This window comes from Panthera pardus, unplaced genomic scaffold (assembly GCF_024362965.1).
Source record: "Panthera pardus isolate Hobbes unplaced genomic scaffold, ASM2436296v1 HiC_scaffold_27, whole genome shotgun sequence".
Taxonomy (NCBI): domain Eukaryota; kingdom Metazoa; phylum Chordata; class Mammalia; order Carnivora; family Felidae; genus Panthera; species Panthera pardus.
In genome coordinates this window covers 89,866,499-89,886,204 of record NW_026526843.1, presented here as the reverse complement: position 1 = coordinate 89,886,204, position 19,706 = coordinate 89,866,499, and positions in this window count along the sequence as shown.

Here is a 19,706-nt window from a genome sequence, read left to right as displayed (position 1 = left end):
TAGGGGTCCAAGTCCCTGCTCTGCTGTGTCGGGTATCCTTGGGCCCAAGCTCGAGCTTGCAAATAAACCTTCATGCGTTTGCATCGGTATCGGCTCCTTGGTGGTCTCTCGGATTCAAAATCGGGGCCATTACACTATATACGTTATATATACACGCACCTTTATCCATGCATCTACAGATAGAGACAGAGACAGAGACAGACGTAGAGATAGAGATAGAGATATATGCCACATCTTCTTTATCTATGCGTCTGTCAGTGGACACTTGGGTTGCTTCCATAGTTTGGCTATTGTAAATAATGCTGCTATAAACACAGGGGTGCATGTATCCCTTTGAATTAGTGTTCTTGTATTGTTTGGGTAAATACCCAGTAGTGCGATTGCTGGATCATAAGGTACTTTTATAATTTTTTTTAATGTTTATTTCTTTTTGAGAGAGAGAGAGAGGGAGCGAGGGAGGGGCAGAGAGAAAGGGGGCCAGAGAATCCCAAACCACTCCGTGCTGACAGCAGAGAGCCCGATGCAGGGCTCAAACTCATGAACCGTGAGATCATGACCTAAGCTGAAATTCAGAGTCGGACGCTTACCCGACTGAGCCACCCAGGTACCCCAAGTAGTTCTGGGGTAGTAGTTCGAGGAACCTCCATACTGTTTCCTACAGTGGTTGCACCAGTCTGCATTCCCACCAACAGTGCAAGAGGGTTTCCATTCTCTGCATTCTCACCAACACCTGTTGTTTCTCGTGTTGTTGTTGATTTTAGCCATTCTGACAGGTGTGAGGTGGTATCTCATTGTGGTTTTGCTTTGCATTTCCCTGATGATCAGGGATGATGAGCATCTTTTCATGTGTCTGTTGGCCATCTGGATGTCTTCTTCAGAGAATGAATGTTCAGGTGCTCTGCCCATTGTTAATTGGATTATTTGTTTTTTTTCGGTGTTGAGTTGTATGAGTTCTTTATATATTTTGGATACTAATTCTTTGTTGGATATGTCATTTGCAAGTATCTTCTCCCATTTAGCCTTTTAGCTTGGTTGACTTTTTCCTTAACTGTGCAGAAACTTTTCATTTTGATGTAGTCCCAATAGTTTATTTTTGCTTTTGTTTCCCTTGCCTCAGGAAACATATCTAGAAAGGAGTTGCTATGGCCGACGTCAAAGAAGTTACTGCCTGTATTCTCTTCTAGGATTCTTATGGTTTCAGGTCTCACATGTAGGTCTTTAATCCATTTTGAATTTATTTGTGTGTATGGTGTAAGAAAGTGTTTCTTTTGCACGTAGCTGTCCAGTTTTCCCAGCATCAATTTTTGAAGAGACTGCCTTTTTCTCATTGGATATTCTTTCCTGCTGTGTTGAAGATTAATTGACCATATAATTGGGGGGTTGTTTCTGGATTTTCTATTCTCTTCCACTGATCTATGTGTCTATTTTTGTGCCAGTACCATACTGTTTTGATTATTACAGCTTTGGAATATAACTTGAAGTCCAGAATTGTGATGCCTCCATAATTATACCACAATTGAATCATTGCACTATTGATGGGCATTTGGGTCGTTTCCAGGGTTAAACTTAAAAATAAAATTCTCAGTTATTTCACCAGCAAAAAACGAGTTTCTTTCAGGAATAGCAGAGAATTGCAATTCTGGACATGCAGGTTATGGCGAAACCACAGGCAAATCCAGAGAACAAAGGAGGAAGGGCTCTTTTGTAGAGGAAAGGGGGCAGGTGGGAGGGGCCGTTATAAACAAAAACTCCATTAGAGTAAACTGGGAGTTCAAAGTGTAGTGGCTTATTGGCTGAGCTGTGACCGTCTCCCATTGGCTGGGCAAAGAGAAAATCATTCTTCCTCCAGCTCAGGTAGTAAAGTACACTTGATCTTGAACAACACAGATTTGAACTGTGCAGGTTCACTTACACACAGATTTTTTTTTTATTTTGATAAATATGGTGCAGTACTGTAAATGTATTTTCTCTTCCTTATGATTTTCTTAATAGCATTTTCTTTTCTCTAGCTTACTTTATTGTAAGAATACAGTATAGAATACATATGACATACAAAACATGTGTTAATCAACTGTTTATGTTGCCAGTAAGGCTTCTGGTCAACAGTAGGCTATTAGTAGTTAAGTTTCTGGGGAGTCAAAAGTTATATGGGGATTTCGACCCCCATGTTGTTCAAGATTCAATTGTGTAGGCTACTTTTTGCTGTGAAAGACAGAGCGTGAGCAGGGAGGGGCAGAGAAAGAGAGGGAGACACAGAATGAGAAGCAGGCTCCAGGCTCCAAGCTGTCAACACAGAGCCCGACACGGGGCTTGAATGCATGGACCACAAGATCATGATCTGAGCCGAAGTCAGACATTCAACCCACTGAGCCACTCAGGGGCCCCTGTATAAGCTTCTTCTTGTGAATTCCAAGAATATCTCTTCCTGTTGGGGTCTGCAATTGATGGTGAGTGGTAGGGCATGAGAGCCCCCACTCTTCCTGACTCCATTTTAAATGACATTTCTTTCTCTAAATTTTTACATCAGTTTTTGACTATAAACAATATTGCTGCTATGAAAATTCTTATACACACTTTTGGGTGAACTTAATGTATATATTTTCACTGGGCCATAGAGTATGTATATGTTCAGCTTTTAGTAGCTTTGGCCAAACAGTCTTCCAAAGTGGTTGTACCAATTAACACTCCCATAGAATGGTATGAGAGTTCTGGATGTTCCACATCTTTGTTAATACTTAGTATTTTTCAGGGCATCTGGATGGCTCAGTTGGTTGACTGTCTAATTCTTTTTTTTTTTAATGTTTTTGTTTATTTTTGAGGGAGAGAGAGCACAGTTAGGTGGGGGAGGGACAGAGAGAGAGGGACAGAAGATCTAAAGCGGGCTCCTCGCTGATAGCCGTGAACCCGATGTGGGGCTTGAACTCATAAACCACGAGATCGTGACCTGAACCAAAGTCAGACCTTGAACGCTCAACCAACTGAGCTACCCAGGTGCCCTGAGCATCTGATTCTTGATTTTTTTTTTTTTCAACGTTTTTTATTTATTTTTGGGACAGAGAGAGACAGAGCATGAACGGGGGAGGGGCAGAGAGAGAGGGAGATACAGAATCGGAAACAGGCTCCAGGCTCCGAGCCATCAGCCCAGAGCCTGACGCGGGGCTCGAACTCACGGACCGCGAGATCGTGACCTGGCTGAAGTCGGACGCTTAACCGACTGCGCCACCCAGGCGCCCCTGATTCTTGATTTCAGCTCCGGTCATGATCCCAGGGTCATGGGATTGAGCCCTGGATCAGGCTCTGTGCTGGGCAAGGAGCCTGCTTAAGATTTTCTTCCTCTCCCTCTGCCCCTCTCCTCTGCTCATGTGCTCACTGTCTCTAAAATAAAACTTTAAATGTTTATTTATTTTTGAGAGAGACAGAGAGACAGAGCACGAGTGGTGGAGGGGGAGAGAGAGAGAGAGAGAGAGAGAGAGAGAGAGAGAGAGGGAGGGAGACACAGAATCTGAAACAGGCTCTAAGCTGGGAGCCATCAGCCCAGAGCCTGATGAGGGGCTGGAACTCACTGTGAGATCATGATCTGAGCCGAAGTTGGACACTTAACCAACTGAGCTGCCCAGGCACCCCTCTCTAAAATAAAATTAAAAAAATATATATTAAACATAAAATTAAAACCTTAGTATTTTCCATTGCTTTTTCATTTTAGCCATTCTGATGGGGTGTAATGGTATCTTGTGCTTTTAATTAGCATTTCCTTATTGCCTAATGAAATTGAGCACCTTTTCAGATATTTACTTGCCACTCGAATATATTTTTTCAAGTGTCTTTTCCAGACTTTTGCCTGTTTTTCTTTTGGGTTGTCTGTCTTTTTCTTATTAATTTGTGAACGTTCTTCCTATAGCCTGGATATGAATCTTTCTTCTGGGATATGTACTGAGAATATTCTCTTCAATTCTGTAGGTTGTGTTTCAGTCTTTTGATTTCAAGTAGTCTGATAGTGCAATGATGCTTGTTGTATTCTGGCAAAGACATCTTCAAAGACATCTTTGCCCACACCAAACCATGAAGATGTTTTCCTCTAAGGGCTTTATTATTTTATCTTTCATATTTAGATCTACAATTCTTCTGAATCTGGCTTATATGTATGGTGTGAGGTAGGGATCCAAATTTATTTTCCCTCCAATTAGATATAAAATCAACCCAATACCATTTATTTCAAAGAGTCTCTTTTTTCCCCCATGGCACACAAGTGTCATGCTGTTAGGTGGCCTGGAATGTATGTTGGCTTCTGGATTTTCGGTTCTTTTCCATTGGTCAGTTCATCCATTCTTGTGCTAGGACTTCACTGTGTTCCCCAGATAGGCCTTGGGTATTCTTGATTAAGTTACTTGTTAGACACCGTATAGCCTTATAGTTATTATAAATGATAATTTATATAATTTATTGTTTTTATTACATTTTTATAATTTCTGGTTATTTCGGGGGATAAAGAACTGTTGTCGATTTTTCTAGGTTGATTTTCTAGCTGGAAACCTTATATACCTCTCCTATTAGCGTTAAGACCTTGTTGATTGTATTTTTATTTCTCGACAGATCACCTGCAAATAGCAGTTTCACCTTTTTTCTTCCTGTAATAATACCTTTGTGAGGGTTACTTTTATGTGTCAACTTGACTGGGCTATGGTGCCCAGTTGTTTGGCCAAACACCAATCTAGATATTGCTGTGAAGATAGTTTTTAATGTGATTAACGTTAATATTTAAATCAGTATAAGGCACCTGGCTGGCTCAGTGAGGAGAGCATGTGACTCTTGATCTAGGGGTCATGAGTTCGAGCCCCACGTTAAGCGTACAGATGACTTTAAAAAAAAATGAAAACTCTTAAAAAAAAAAAAGGAAAGAAATTGCTCCAGATATTTTAAACAGAAAGGTATTTAATACAGGGTGTAGAGTTTATATTTAAAAAAATCAGGGCACCTGGGTGTCTCAGTGGGTTAAGTGTCTGACTTCGATCTCACTGTTTGTGAGTTCGAGTCCTACGTCAGGGCTCTGTGCTGACAGCTTGGAGCCTAGAGCCTGCTTTGGATTCTGTGTCTCCCTCTCTCTCTGCCCCTCTCCCGCTCATGCTCTGTCTCTCTGTCTGTCAATAATAAATAAAAGGTAAAAAAAAATTTTTTTTAATTTACATCAGTAGACCTTGAATAAAGCGGATTACCCTCCATAATATGGGTGAGCCTTGTCTAATCACTTGAAGGCCTTAAGAGAAAAAAGACTGACATCTTCCAAGGAAGGGCAATTCTGCCTCCAGATGGCCTTTGTACTTGAACTGCAACATAAGCTGTTCCCTGGTCTCTAGCCTGCCAACTTTGCCCCACAGATTTCAGACTTGTCAGCCCCTGCAATTGCATGAGCCAATTTCTTAAAATCCACCTCTATTCCCATCTCTCTAACCATCCACATCCTATTTCTCCTGTTTCTCTGGAGAACCTTGACTAATATAACGGCTTAATTATTTTCATTTCCTACCATTTCCCGTGACTTTCATGCCATATTAAATAGTAGTAGTGATGAGGACATCCTTGTCTTATTTACAGTGTTAAAGGGGATGTGTCAAAAGTTTGTCCATTAACTATATTTGTTATACATTTTGATACATAACATTTATCAAGTTAAGGAAGTTTCTTATATTCCTAATTTTCTAGGTTTACTGATATTAAGCCATTATTGAATTCCTGGGATAAAAACTTCATCACGATAGATTTAAAAAAAAAAACCTGTTGAATTCAGTTCCTAATATTTTGCTTGGGATTTGTACATCTATGTTCATAAATGAAAAGGCCTGATAAATATATATTTATTTTTAAATTCATCATTTAACTTGTTTTTGAATTAAGATTAGATTGGTCTCAAAAAAAACGAGCTGGACAGCTTTCACTCCGTTTCCAATCCCTGAAACAATTTGTGTAAAAAAGGAAGTAAGCATTTCTTGAAAATTTCATAGAAGTCACCTGTAAAACCACCAGTGCCTGAAATCTGGGGGGAGGAGACATCTTTGACGACCATTTCAAACTCTTCAGACTTGGTGGCCTAGAATTAGTCATCTTCTTTATCAAAATTTTTTTTTTTTTTTTAATTTATTTTTGGGACAGAGAGAGACAGAGCATGAACGGGGGAGGGGCAGAGAGAGAGGGAGACACAGAATCGGAAACAGGCTCCAGGCTCCGAGCCATCAGCCCAGAGCCTGACGCGGGGCTCGAACTCACAGACTGGGAGATCGTGACCTGGCTGAAGTCGGACGCTTAACCGACTGCGCCACCCAGGCGCCCCTTCTTTATCAAATTTTGACATTTTAGATATTTCTAGGACTTACTTCATTTTTGCTTTTTTATTTTTTTTAATGTTTATTTTTGAGACACAGAACAGGACAGAGCACGAGTGGGGGAGGGGCAGAGAGAGGAGACACCGAATCCAAAGCAGGCTCCAGGCTCCGAGCTGTCAGCACAGAGCCCAACGTGGGGCTCAAACTCACGAACCGTGAGATCATGACCCGAGCCGAAGTCAGATGCTCAACCAACTGAGCCACCCAGTGCCTCTTTTTTCATTTTTTTTTTATGTTTACTTATTTTGAAAGAGATAGAGTCAGAGTATGAGTGGGGGAGGGGCAGAGAGAGAGGGAGACACAGAATGTGAAGCAGGCTCCAGGCTCTGAACTGTCAGCACAGAACCCGATGCAGGGCTTGAACTCACGAACTGTGAGATCATGACCTGAGCCGAAGTCGGACGTTTAACCGACTGAGCCACCCCGTTGCCCCTTGTTTTTCATTTTATTAGTGCAATTACTCATAATGCTTTTTCTTCTTTTTTATTTTATTTTTTTTATTTAAAAATTTTTTGTTCTGTTTCTTTATTTTTGAGAGGCAGAGTGCGAGTGGGGGAAGGGCAGAGACAGAGGGGGACACAGAATCTGAAGCAGGCTCCAGGCTCTGAGCTGTCAGCACAGAGCCCGATGTGGGGCTCGAACTCACAAACCAGGAGATCATGACCTGAGCCGAAGTCGGATGCTCAACCGGCTGAGCCACCCAGGCGCCCCAGCTTTTTTGGTCTTTTTTAATCATTACTTTTGCATCTATAGTTATTTCTCCCTTATCGTTCTGTATTTTATGTATTCACATCGTCTCTCTTTTATTCTGGATAATGCTTGCCAGGGGTCTGTTTTTAAGAAATCCTTCACAGAACCAGCTTTTGACTTCTAAAACGATGGCCATGGTTTTTGTTGCTGCTGTCTGTTTTACCGAGTTCTGCCCAGATCGAGCCAAGTATTTGCAGTTTTCAATAAGAGCGGAATGTGCCAGCTGAAGGTCAACCCAAGTTTTAATGTGTCAATAATTGGTAACTGACATCTGTTCCAGTATTGCAAAGTTGCAATTAGTCAAATTGTTACCTTGGCCACAGTACCTTTATCAGGGAAACATGAGAATAGGGTTTAGTATTGAAATGACACCGATATTGTTGATACATGCCAGGACTTACCAGGACTTGCAGTCTATTCAACAAACGCACCTCCTTTTCCTTGAGAAGGGCCGTGAAATCCTGGCCAAGAATGTTGCAGGACCAATCCAGAGACAGGACTTTTTTCTTTCTTTCTTTTTAAGTTTATTTATGTATTTACTATTATTATTTTTTTTAATGTTTATTTTTGAGAGAGGGAGAGACAGGCAGACAGAGCATAAAGTGGGGAGGGGCAGAATCCAAAGCAGGCTCCAGGCTCCGAGCTGTCAGCACAGAGTCTGTCGCGGGGCTCGAACTCATGCACCTGGAGATCATGACCTGAGTTGAAGTCGGATGCTTAATTGAGCCATCCAGGAGCCCCTATTTATTTATTTTTTTTGTGAGAGAGAGAGCGCAGGGAAGGGGCAGAGAGAGAGAGAGAGAGAATCCTAAGCAGGCTCTGCACTATCAACTCAGAGCCCAATGCAGGGCTCGAACTCACAAACTGGGAAATCATGATGTGAGCCGAAGCTGGACACTTAACCGACTCTGCCACCCAGGCTTCTCACAGTCACTTGATAAGCTTGTTGTTGCAGCTCGTATCGTGCTGTCACATGCTCAGATCTTGGCCAGGCAATTTATAGCATGGGCGTTTCAAGTTGCTTATCTCCGGTAAACGGGTCTACCTTTGCCTCAGTTGAGTACCGCGGATTTACCGACAGGAACCTTATCCCACTGTCGCCATCCTCCCCCACGTCCCCGTGGTTCGTGGGTCCGAGCCTTGAGTTGGGCTCTACGCTGACAGCTGCCCCTCCCCCCTCACGCTCTTGCTCTCCTTCTCAAAATAAATCAACAACAAAAAAAGGTGTTCTTTGTATATTTTGGATAGCAGTCTTTTTTTATTAAAGCGGTTTTTTGTTTTGATTTGTTTTTTTAGACAGAGAGAGAGAGCGAGAGAGAGCAAGCCTCCTGCTGTTAGTGAGGAGCCAGACACGAGGCTTGAACTCACGAACCGTGAGATCATGACCTGTGCCGAAACCAAGAGTCAGACGCTTAACTGACTGAGCCACCCAGACGCCCCTATTTTGGATAACAGTCTTTTGCAAACATTTCTCCCAGTCCGTGGCTTGTCTGCTATCCCCTACGTTGTCTTTTGCAGAGCAGAGGTTTTTAACTGTAATGAAATCCAGCTTATCAATTATTTCTCCCATGGGGCACCTGGGTGGCTCAGTCGGTTGGGCATCCGACTCTTGATCTCAGCTCGGGTCATGATCTCACAGTTCCTGACATCAAGCCCCTCTGCACTGTGTGCAGAGCCCGCTTGGGATTCTCTCTCTCTCCCTCTCTCTCTCCCCCTCCTCTCCCCACCTCTCAAAATAAATAAATACACTTAAAAAAATTATTTCTTTCATGGATTGTGCCTTTGGTGTTGTATCTAAAAAGTTATTGCCACACCTAAAGTCACCTAAAGTCAGCAGCAAGGATAGACAACCCTTTTGAATATTTTGCTCCTACCGGAAGCAGAGAAACGGGGCGAAAGCTGCGAGAGGGAGCGCTAATGTTTGGGCGCTAATGAGACTGATGGAGTCACGAGGGACCGATTAACACCACAGGAGAGAGACGATAAGAGCCCCCTCCTCGTGTGGATGAAAGGGCCTGCGGTTGGCTTAAAGCGGGAGCAGGGGACAGTCCGTCCAAAACAGCCGGGCGGACACTGCAGGGACCGTCCCTGGCTAGCTGTGGTGGCGGAGGCTCCAGGAGTCCTCTTCAGCTGGCTCGACGAGCCAGGGGGCAAGGCCATCGGCCTCGAGCGAGGACCGAGCAGGAGTTGGAGGAATGAGGACATCACAGGAGGTGGGAAATTGGCACCGAGGAAAGTGGAGGGGCGAATGGACTGGGCAAACGTGGGATGATGAGTGGGGCAGCATTTAGGGTGCAAATGAAATTCACGGTCATTACCTTAAAGTGGGCCCGGTCAACGTGCTTGGGGGCTTCCCTGCACATGCATGCAGGCCAGAGTAGATGCTGAACCGGGCGTGAGCAGGGCTGTCCTTCTGTGCGATGAGCACAGTGACGTGGAGAGAGGTAACTGGGTGGAGGGGTCTGCCCCAGAGTGGCAGCAATCCTGAGTCATGGCGTTTGAGCAGCCTAAGGTGGAAACAGAGGCCGTCAGGCGGCAAAGGGACGGTGGAAAGGAGGAGGGACAGTGGAAAGGCAGAGGGGCAGTGACACTGGAAATATGGTGCAGTGGGAGTCTTTGGGGCACGAGCTGGAGAGTCAGGAGGCCATAGTCAGAAAGAGGGACGTGTGACGCTGAGTTGGAGGAGAAGGTGCAATTTTCTGGTATAGGCCTAAGGTCTTGCTGTAGCAGTAGGGGGCTGAAGGAGGCCGGGGACCAGAGCAGTGGAGGAGTGGAGGTCACAGAACGGAGAAGCCAGGCTGGCGGGAGATTCACCTACCTATAGATGTACCTGGCTCCCTTTTATTTTATTTTTATTTATTTATTTTTTTAAATGTTTGTTTATTTTTTTGACAGAGAGAGAGAGAGAGAGACAGAGCATGAGCGGGGGAGGGGCAGAGAGAGAGGGAGACAGAATCCGAAGCAGGCTCCAGGCTCTGAGCTGTCAGCACAGAGCCGGACGCAGGGCTCGAACCCACAGACCGTGAGATCATGACCTGAGCCGAAGTCGGACGCTCAACCGGCTAGGCCATCCGCGCCCCAGGCTGGCTCCCTTTTAGATTAACGCCTGCTTCCCCGATTTCCTTAATGCCAGCAGTAAAGGTCAAAAGGGGCGCTTGGCTGGCACAGTCAGCTAAGCATTGGACTCTTGATTTTGGTTCAGGTCATGATCTCACAAATTGTGACTTCGAGCCCCGAATCGGACTCTGCACTCCCAGATTCTCTCTCTCCTCTCTCTTTCTGTCCCTCCCTGCTTGTGTATGTGCTCTCTCTCTCTCTCAAAATAAATAAACATAAAAAAATAAAGGTCGGTGTGCTGTTTCGAAGGGGCACATGCACCCCAACGTTGATAGCAGCACTATCGACAATAGCCAAAGGATGGAAAGAGCCCAAATGTCCATCGACAGATGGATGGATAAAGATGTGGTATATATATATATATATATATATATATACACACACACACACACACACACACACACACACACACACAATGGAGTATTACTCGGCAATCAAAAAGAACGAAATCTTGCCATTTGCAACTACGTGGAGGGAACTAGAAGGTATTATGCTAAGTGAAATTAGTCAGAGAAAGACAAATATTATATGACTTCACTCATATGTGGAATTTAGGATACAAAACGGATGAACATAAGGGAAGGGAGGCAAAAATAATATAAAAACAGCGAGGGGGACAAAACAGAAGAGACTCTTAAATACAGAGAACAAACTGAGGGTTGCGGGAGGGGCTGTGGGTGGGGGGATGGGCTAAATGGGCAAGGGACCTTGAGGAGGACACTTGTTGGGATGAGCACTGGGTGTTCTATGTAAGTGACGAATCACTAAATTCTACTCCTGAAATCATTATTACACTATATGCTAACTAACTGGGATGTAAATTAAAAAAAAATAATAAAGAAATAAACAATAAAGGTCAAGGGGAAGACCTGTGTACTTTGCCCCTCCCCCAGCAGGAGTTCAGAGGGGGCTGTGGGCCTGAGACAAAGGTCACCAGTCCCCCAGCCTTCTACTGCACTCTTTTCATCAGGGATCAAGAGGGGCCATCAAGGGTGAGCAACAAACAATTTACTTACTATGTGCCCAGCAGGGTGCTGAGTAGCTCACATTTCTCTCCTTTAACCCTCTCAATACCTGTGAGGAAAGTACTGTTAATCGGTCCATTTTACAACTGAGAAAATGCAGCCTCAGAAGATTGAAACCCTCCAGAATCTGAAACCTCAAAGGGGCTGCCTCCGTCTCGTGGGTCATCTGGAGTTGAACCAGATCCAGGCCCTGGCTTCGGGCATGTAAACAAGTAATTGCAGAATTTACACTTTTATTCTTTCTCTCTGGTTCCCCCAGGCCTCCTCTCCCCGGAGGGTAAGCCCAGACCCCACCCTGTCTCTTCCCCCCAGCAGCTGGGGAACTGGAGTCCAGGAGCACCAGGCCCGAGGGTTTTCTGGGCCTCTGGACTTACTGCAGCACTCAGAATGATCTGGGTTCTGCCCAGCTGGTGGCGTCTCCCCAGCTATGACTCGTCCATCGGCTGCCCCTCTAGCGTTTTTTCTCCTTTCTCCTCCGGTGGTTTGCTCATTTCATGCATGGCTTTTGTTTGACCTCCCTTGTCTCCTTGGGGGCCATGAGCACTTGTGGAGCACCCTAGGGGAGCCCAGCATCAGGGCTGGGGAAGATGAGAGGCTGCCGTGAAGGTTATGAATTGGGCATTTTTTAGCAGGAACCATCAATGCCCTCTGGGTGCCCATAGTCGACCAGAACCTCACCCCAAAACAGACACATCATTATATCAACAGGCTAGAACATTTCTGGGCTCGGGCTAACAACGTGGGGAGAAAGAAAAGGGTGATCCCTCAGGCAGGTTCCGCATCCAGTTCATTCATTCATTCACTCGTCAAATACCTGTTGAGCATCTATGTGCCTGGTTCCATTCTGGGCAGCAATGAACAAACGAGACGGAATCCCTGGCTTGCGTTCTTTGGTCTCCTAAAAGCATTTGTCTCCCTGTTTCCTTGGATTTTTTGATTTTGTTTTTCTTTCTAAGGTCGTGCTGACAGTCCTCCATAAACTTCAGTCCCCAACACCCAGCATGGGACCTGCTATGTAGAAGGTATGTGATAAACTTGAAATGAAGGGCTGTTTGAATGAACGCATGCATAGATGAGTGATCTCGGGTTCTGACATTAAAACCTTTAGTTCCATCCTGAGAGGTCTGCTAACTTTGATAAGGTCTCCACGTGTCGAAGGCAGGTGTGCCCAAGAGGGGCGGACAGTAGCCAACTGTGCCTAGTGCGTGGGTGACAGCTGTCGGACGCTGCGGGTCTTTAAGGGGTAGGGTGCAATATCAAAGCCAAGGGGACTTCAGGGAAGCCTAGGGGAGCCGGGCTTGCACGTGGCGCCAGAGAATCCGAAGGCACTGAGCAGCTGGAGGGGGGCGGGAGACCTTGGAGGAAGGTGAGCAGTGTTAAAGAAAAAAGTACGACACTTGTTAAAGATGCTCAGTCGGTTGGGCGGCCGACTCTTGATTTTGGTTCAGGTCATGATGTCACAGTTCTGAATTCGAGCCCTGCATCGGGCTCTGCGCTCACAGCGGGGAGCCTGCTTCGGATCCTCTGTCTCCCTCTCTCTGCCCCTCCCCACTTGTGCATGCGCCCTCTCTCAAAAATAAATAAACGTTAAAAACATGGTAGGGCAGACTTTATTCCGGACCATCCCGATGTGCACAGGGTCCCCCGCAATGGGGTTTTGCCCTGGGGGAGAGAAATCGCCTCGATTTCAAATACAACAGGACAGGTAGGCATTTATGGCCAAGGAGCAAGGTGGGAGTCACTGGACGGGAAATTATCAAGAGGAAATGTCAGGGGTGAAGGAGATCCTGGCCAAACACCAACTTGATGGGATTTTTGCTGAAGGCAGGCCAGGGTGATAGGATAGTGAGGGTGAGAAATTTGATCAGATATCAAGGGTGGAGGGTTTGGGGGTTTTGGCTAGACCATGAGCTCCGGGGTTGACAGAATGGTTTTGGATCCGGCACCATCACTGGCTATGTGAACGTGGAACGTGGGGGAGTCATTCAGCTGCCCCGAGCCTCACTTTCCCCATTTGGGGGGTGAGGGGGGTTGCTGCTGACCTCAGAGTATTTTTTTTAATGTTTATTTATTTTTGAGAGAGAGAGTGCAAGCAGGGGAGGGGCAGAGAGAGAGGGAGACACGGAATCCGAAGCGGGCTCCAGCCTCCGGGCTCCGGGCTGTAGGCACAGAGCCGGAAGCGGGGCTTGAACTCACGAATGCCAGACCGTGACGCTTAACCGACTGAGCCACCCAGCGCCCCGCTCAGAGTGTTGTTCTAAGGATCATCTAGGGCAGTGGTTTCTCAGGTCGCCAGACCATCAGCATTACCTGGGAACCGGTTAGAAATGCAAATTCGCCGCGTACCCCAGACCTGCGAAATCAGAAACCCGGCCGCTTTAACAAGCCTCTGGGGGATTCCGATGCACTCAGGTTCCAGAAACACCGCTCGCTAGGTCAGGCCAGCCCGGAAACAAACCCCTTGTAGGTGAGAAGTTCTTTTTCTCCACCCTGATCACAGAACCAGGGGAGCGGATTTCAGGCCTGCCCTCTGGGTGCACAGCCCAATCGCCTGGCCTCTTCCCAGACCAATTACTTCAAGACTCCCCAGAGGTGGGAGATGCAGAGGCGGCAGCAACTTTGAAAGCTTCCCAGGTGATTCCACGCGCCGCCAGCTAGCAGGTATCCGGTATCCGAACCCTCTGGGGGGCTTGTTAAAGCGCAGACAGCGCCACCCCCAGAGCCCCCGATTCCCTAGGTCTGGGCTGGGGCCTGAGAATTTGCATTTCTAACAAGCTGCCAGGTGCTGCTGGTGCTTCTGTAGGAGCAACACACGTTGAGAGCCACAGCCCAGGGGGTTCGATGGGGATGGAGACGCGTGGGAGACGTGTGGAAGGCTTGGGGAGAAATCCCAGCTTCCTCCCTGCCCCGCCCCCGCCCCCCATGCTGAATTAAGCATGAACTTTGCTTGCACATTCATTGTTTTCTTTACACTCCGTCTGCACCGGAGGGATGAGGTAGGTTGACATTTGTGGAGAAGCTGAGCTGTGGCGTGGGCCTCCCTCAGAGAGAGCAGGAATTATCTCCACCATCTCAGCAGATCCCCAGGAAAATCAGTTGGGGGGGGGAGCCTCTGGGACTAGGGTCCGACGGGTGGGGCATGGGACCTTCCAGATCCCCCACCGCTGCCCTGGCCCTGGCCCCAGTCTCCCCGCCGGCATTTTCTCAGGAGCAGGTGCCTTCTTGTATTTTATTTCACAAGCTCCTGCTACCAAGAGCCCCTAGTGGGGAGGGGAATAGGGAGCCGGGAGGCAGAGATGTTTTCTGTGGGGTTTTCGGTGGCTCTAAATTCATTCATTCAACAAATATACCTGGCAGCATGAGGTGGACAGGGAACCCTGCTTTCTTCACCGCTGGAGGCCCAGTGTCCGGCATACAGTAGGTGCTCAATAAATATGTGTTCAGTGATGAGGGGCCAACTCTAGGCTCGTGCCGCGACCGGGAAAGGAAGACACAGCCGCTGCCCTCAAGTGCCCAGAGCGGTGTGCCTTGGGGAGAAAAGACACTAAACCAGTGACTACGAGCTGTGACGGGCGTGATAACAGCCCAGGGTCTGGGGCCATTTGGCCGAGGCCCCGTCCCCGGCTTTGGGGGTCCAGGAAAGGGCTCCCAGGGCGGGAGGTGTGTGTCAGCTGAAAACTGAAAGACGATCAAACCAGGCGAAGAAGGACAGATGAAGAGAGCGGACTGTCTCTTATATGCTGTTTGGGGGTGACGTAAGAGTAACCGTTTTGGAAGACTGGTGGAATTGTACCCTTGAAATGTGAACGTTATGGGGCTCCTGGCGGGCTCAGTCGGTAGAGCGTGCGACTACTGATCTTGGGGTCATGAGTTCAAGGCCCACGTTGGGCGAAGGGCTTATGTTAAAAAGCAATGTGAATGATACACGTTAACATGGTCTGAACGGTGAATTTGACGTGATGTGAATGGTACCTCGGTAAAAAAAATGTTTTTTAAGTTTATTTGTTTATTTTGAGAGAGAGAGAGAGAGAGAATATCCCCAGCAGGCCCCACACTGTCAGCACAGAGCCCAACGCGAGGTTCCACCTCACAAACCATGAGATGATGATCGGCTGAAATCGAGAGTCGGACACCCGACGGACTGAGCCACCCAGGTGCCCCCTATATATATATTTTTTAATGTTTACTTATTTTGAGAGAAAGAGTGCACAAGAACATGCACTAACTGGGGTAGGGGCAGAGAGAGAGGGAGAGAGAGGACGCCAAGCAGGCTCCACAGTCCACAAAGAGCCTCCCGCTTGTACATGTGTCTTGATGAATCAATGGAACTCATGCTTTAATCACAACCAGAGAAGACGGCCCCACGAACAGGGACACCTAGGCAGACAGATGGGGCCGCAGCAAAGGCAGATGAGGCCCAGGCCCGTCCTGGCCACCGTGCCTCCGATGGGAGGAGGAGGGAATGGTGGAAAAGGGCGTGAGTGGCCCCTGCCGCTCCGGGTGAGGCCGGAGCTGGTTGCCTTGCGGGGAGGAGTCGGCCGGAAGCCCACCCTCCACGTTTCACCCGAGGGGCTGGCTGCTGGCTCCCACGGGTGCGACTGTGGTAGTCGCCAGAGGCTCTGAGCTGGAGCATCTCAGCGCTGACCCGGCCGCCTTGCCCTCTCCCTTGGAGAATTTCTCTCCCTCCTTCCGACTACCCCCAGACTGGGCTTTCTGCAGTCTGTCTGTGTTCCCGTCACACAAAAAGTCCTTTGCCAACAGAGAAAGTCAAAAGGCTTAGTAGCTCAAAACCCCATTAGTACCCGCTGACCCCCATGCAGCCACCCGGCTTGACAACCGTAGGGTGTCTTACCCACCTGTCTTCTCTCCTTGACCACCGCCCGCGTGACAGTAAGCCACGCTGACCCTGTCCCTGCTGCATCCCAGTCCGGTGCCTGGCACAGAGCAGGCGCCTAGAAAATATGTAATGAACAAGCAGATTCTTCTTGTGCAACGACCTTCCGGGGGGTGGGAGCCGTGCTTCCCATTCTATAGACGAAGAAATGGCGCTTAGAGAATTTGTTGCTCAGGTCAGGCAGCCAGCCAGGTGCAGAGCGGGGTCACCCGAGCCCCGATAAATAACCCTGCCTCTCTGGAGACTCACAAGAAAGTACTCTGAACAATCCCACGGTAGCGTTTGCCAGTGGGTGGCCATAGCATCTGAATAACATTTGCCCCTGTAGCTGCGTAGTATCTGGGGGGATTTGGAATTGTGTGTGTGTGATGTGGATGTGTGTGGTGTGTATATGTCGATGTGTGTGTGTGTGTGTGTGTGTGTGTGTGTCCTCCCACGAATTTCCCTCCTTCCCCTTCACTACCTCGTGGCCTCTGAGGATCTTGGCTGAGGGTTTGTTTCTCCAAAACTTAAGGCCGCTGAAGAAATTCTCTCCACCCTGAGGGAGCTTTTAGAAAGCCAGTGCAGGGGTGAAGCACCAGGGACAGGCAGAGAGGAAAGAGAGCCTTCCCCACGCTCTGGGTTGGGAGAGCTGGGCCCTCCAGGGAGAGGAGGGAGAAGCCTGTGCGTCTCAGAGCTATGGGAGCAAGGCCTGTGCGGTCGTTAATTGTAGGTGTCAACTTGGCTGGGCCCACAGGGTGCCCAGATATGTGGTCAAATATTCTGGGCATTTCTGTGAGGGTATTTTTAGATGATATTTGCAGTTAAATGGGTGCACTTTGAGGAAGGTACGCGGTCCTCCCCAACGTGGGTGGGCCTCGTCTAATCAGTTGAAGGTCCGCGTGGCACCAAAAGACTGGCCTTTACCAAACAAGAGAAAACTCTCCAGCAGACGGACTTTGGACTTCATCTGTACCATCAGCTCTTTTTGGTTCTATAGCAGACAACCTTCAGGCTAGAACTGCGTTACTGGCTCTTCTTCAGGCTCCGGCCCACCGACCCACATTGTAGATTTTGGACTTACCAGCCTCTATAATCGTATGAGCCAATTCCTTATAATACATTTTTTTCTCCCCATATGTACACATCTCATTGGTTCTGTTTCTCTGGAGGAGCCCTGACTAATACAGCCTGCTTCCTGCCAGAACCTAGTTTGCCTCCAGCATCCGCTCCCCAGGGCGGGAGAGAGGCCTTGTACCCAGTGCGGCGGGAGAGAGCTTAAAACCTTGCCCCGAGCTACAGGTTTTGGGGCCTCGGAAGCCGAGCAGCCCTCCCGAACTAAGAAGCTGGTCTTCCTCCCTGAGTCCTCCCTCTTACTCTGTCACCTGCCAGCTTGGCCCTCAGACCCGAGAGCCTGGAGATGGATTAAGCCTCCTGTTCTGCTCACCCTGCTGGGCCCAGATGTCAGCAGAAGGCAGGGCTCTTCCCTGGGCCCTCGGGGCCAGCCCCTTTCTTATTGCCAGGGAGCATTTGAAGGCCTGGGAGGGCACTCTCTTTGGACATCCAGGGGCCCAGTCACCCTCGATTTTAGTAGGTCTGTGCTACGAGGGTCCAATGCAGGACTAGGGTTGGGGTTAGGCCTAGGTCAAGGATACTTTTGTCCAGGAACTCAAAGTTCATGCTAACTCAAGAGGGGGAGCAAAACTCTGTGTGTGAGAGAGAGAGAAAGAGAGAGAGAGAAGGAAGGAAGGAAGGAAGGAAGGAAGGAAGGAAGGAAGGAAGGAAGGCACATGGCCAGGAGTGCCAGAAGCCCAGGCCTCACCAGCTATCTTTGTCTGTAACCTCAGGTCGCCTCCCTCTGTGGGCCTCAATTTCCTCTTCCGCAAAAAGAAGGCCTGGATTAGATCACCCCCCAGGCCTCTTCTAGCCCTGACATTCTGTGATTTTCTAATTTCCTTCAGACTCCAGGGGCCTGCAGACCCCATGCTAATGTGTATGAATAAAACATGGGCGCCCTAAAGCTTGAAATATCGCACGTATTTGCTCTGGATTTGTTCTCACTTAACTGTGTGGTAAGCAGCGTCCAGCTGGGGCCCCACAGCCTCCTGTTTGGATTGTTCCCGCGTGGCTGGGGGTGTGGGGGGAGGTCCAACCACCCCAGCGAGTGCTTCCCTGCGCCTCCCCTCCCTTGATCCTTGATCGTCCCCACGCGCTTTGTTCTCAGGCCTCAACCCCAAACCCACCTGGCCACCTGGCTCGTGTCCCTCCTTGCGCCACACCGGGGGCATTTCCCTTGGATGCCTGCCCTGGCGCCTTCATACGGTGCACGTCCACCTGGCTCCACCGTGGGAGGCAGCCTGTCACCAGCTGCCTTCTAGAAGGGGCATATCCTGGGTCTCTTCCGTGGGAACAGGCCAGACATAACTTTTTTTTTCTTACTCTTAAGTTTTCTTTTTCCTTTTTAAAAAATAGTTATTTTTGAGAGAGAGAGAGAGAGCAGGGGAGGGGCAGAGAGAGAGGGGGACAGAGGATCCAAAGCGGGCTCTGTGCTGACAGGAGAGAGCCTGACACGGGGCTTGAACTCACAAACCATGACCAGAGAGCCAAAGTCAGACGCTTAACCAACGGAGCCACCCAGGCGCCCTTAAGTTTTCTTTTTAAACTACTCTTTTAGAGCAGTTTTAGGTTTACGGAAAAATTGCACAGAAACCACAGGGAGGGCCCACGCCCTTCCTCATCCCCTCCCCCACAGGCCCCCTGTTATTAACGTCTGGCCTTAGTGTGGCACCTTTGTTGCAAGTCATGAGCCAAGATTGGTACCTTGTCAATTTAGTAAAGTTTGGGGTTTCCATTAGCGTTCCCTGCTCGTGTCATCCGGGTCCATGGGTTTTGCCAAATGCATCATGTCGCGTACCCACCATTACGGCACCACACGGAACAATTTCCGTGCCCTAAATGCCCCCATGCTCCACCTATGCGTCCCTCCCTCCCCTTCCTCAATCCCGGGCAACCACTGGTCTTTTTACTGTCTCCACAGTTTTGTCTTTTCCAGAACGTCGTTGTAGTTGGATTCCTACTGTTTGTAGCCTTGTCAGATTGGCCGCTTTCGCTTAGTAACATGCATTTAAGGTTCCTCCGTGTCCTTTTATGGCTTGACAGCTCATTTCTTTTTATCACTGTATGATATTTCATGGTCTGGATGGACCATTCCATAGATAACATTGGTGATTGATGGATTGGTGGAAAAGACCAGAAGTACGAGATGAACGGCAACCCTCCCAACATAAAGTGTGTAAAAAATATAGATTTCAGGACAGTTCTAGGTAATGTACAGAGCATGTCCAACAAAGAGCATCTGACATCCTGAGAGTTGAATTTACAGTATTAGCTCTGAGGCGAATTCCTTTTTTTTTTTTGTACCTTTTTTTTTTTTTTGTACTTTTTTTTTTTTTTTTTAATGTTTATTCATTTTTGAGAGACAGAGAGAGACAGAGTGTGAGCAGGGGAGGGGCAGAGAGGGAGGGAGACACAGAATCCGAAGCAGGCTCCAGGCTCTAGGCTGTCAGC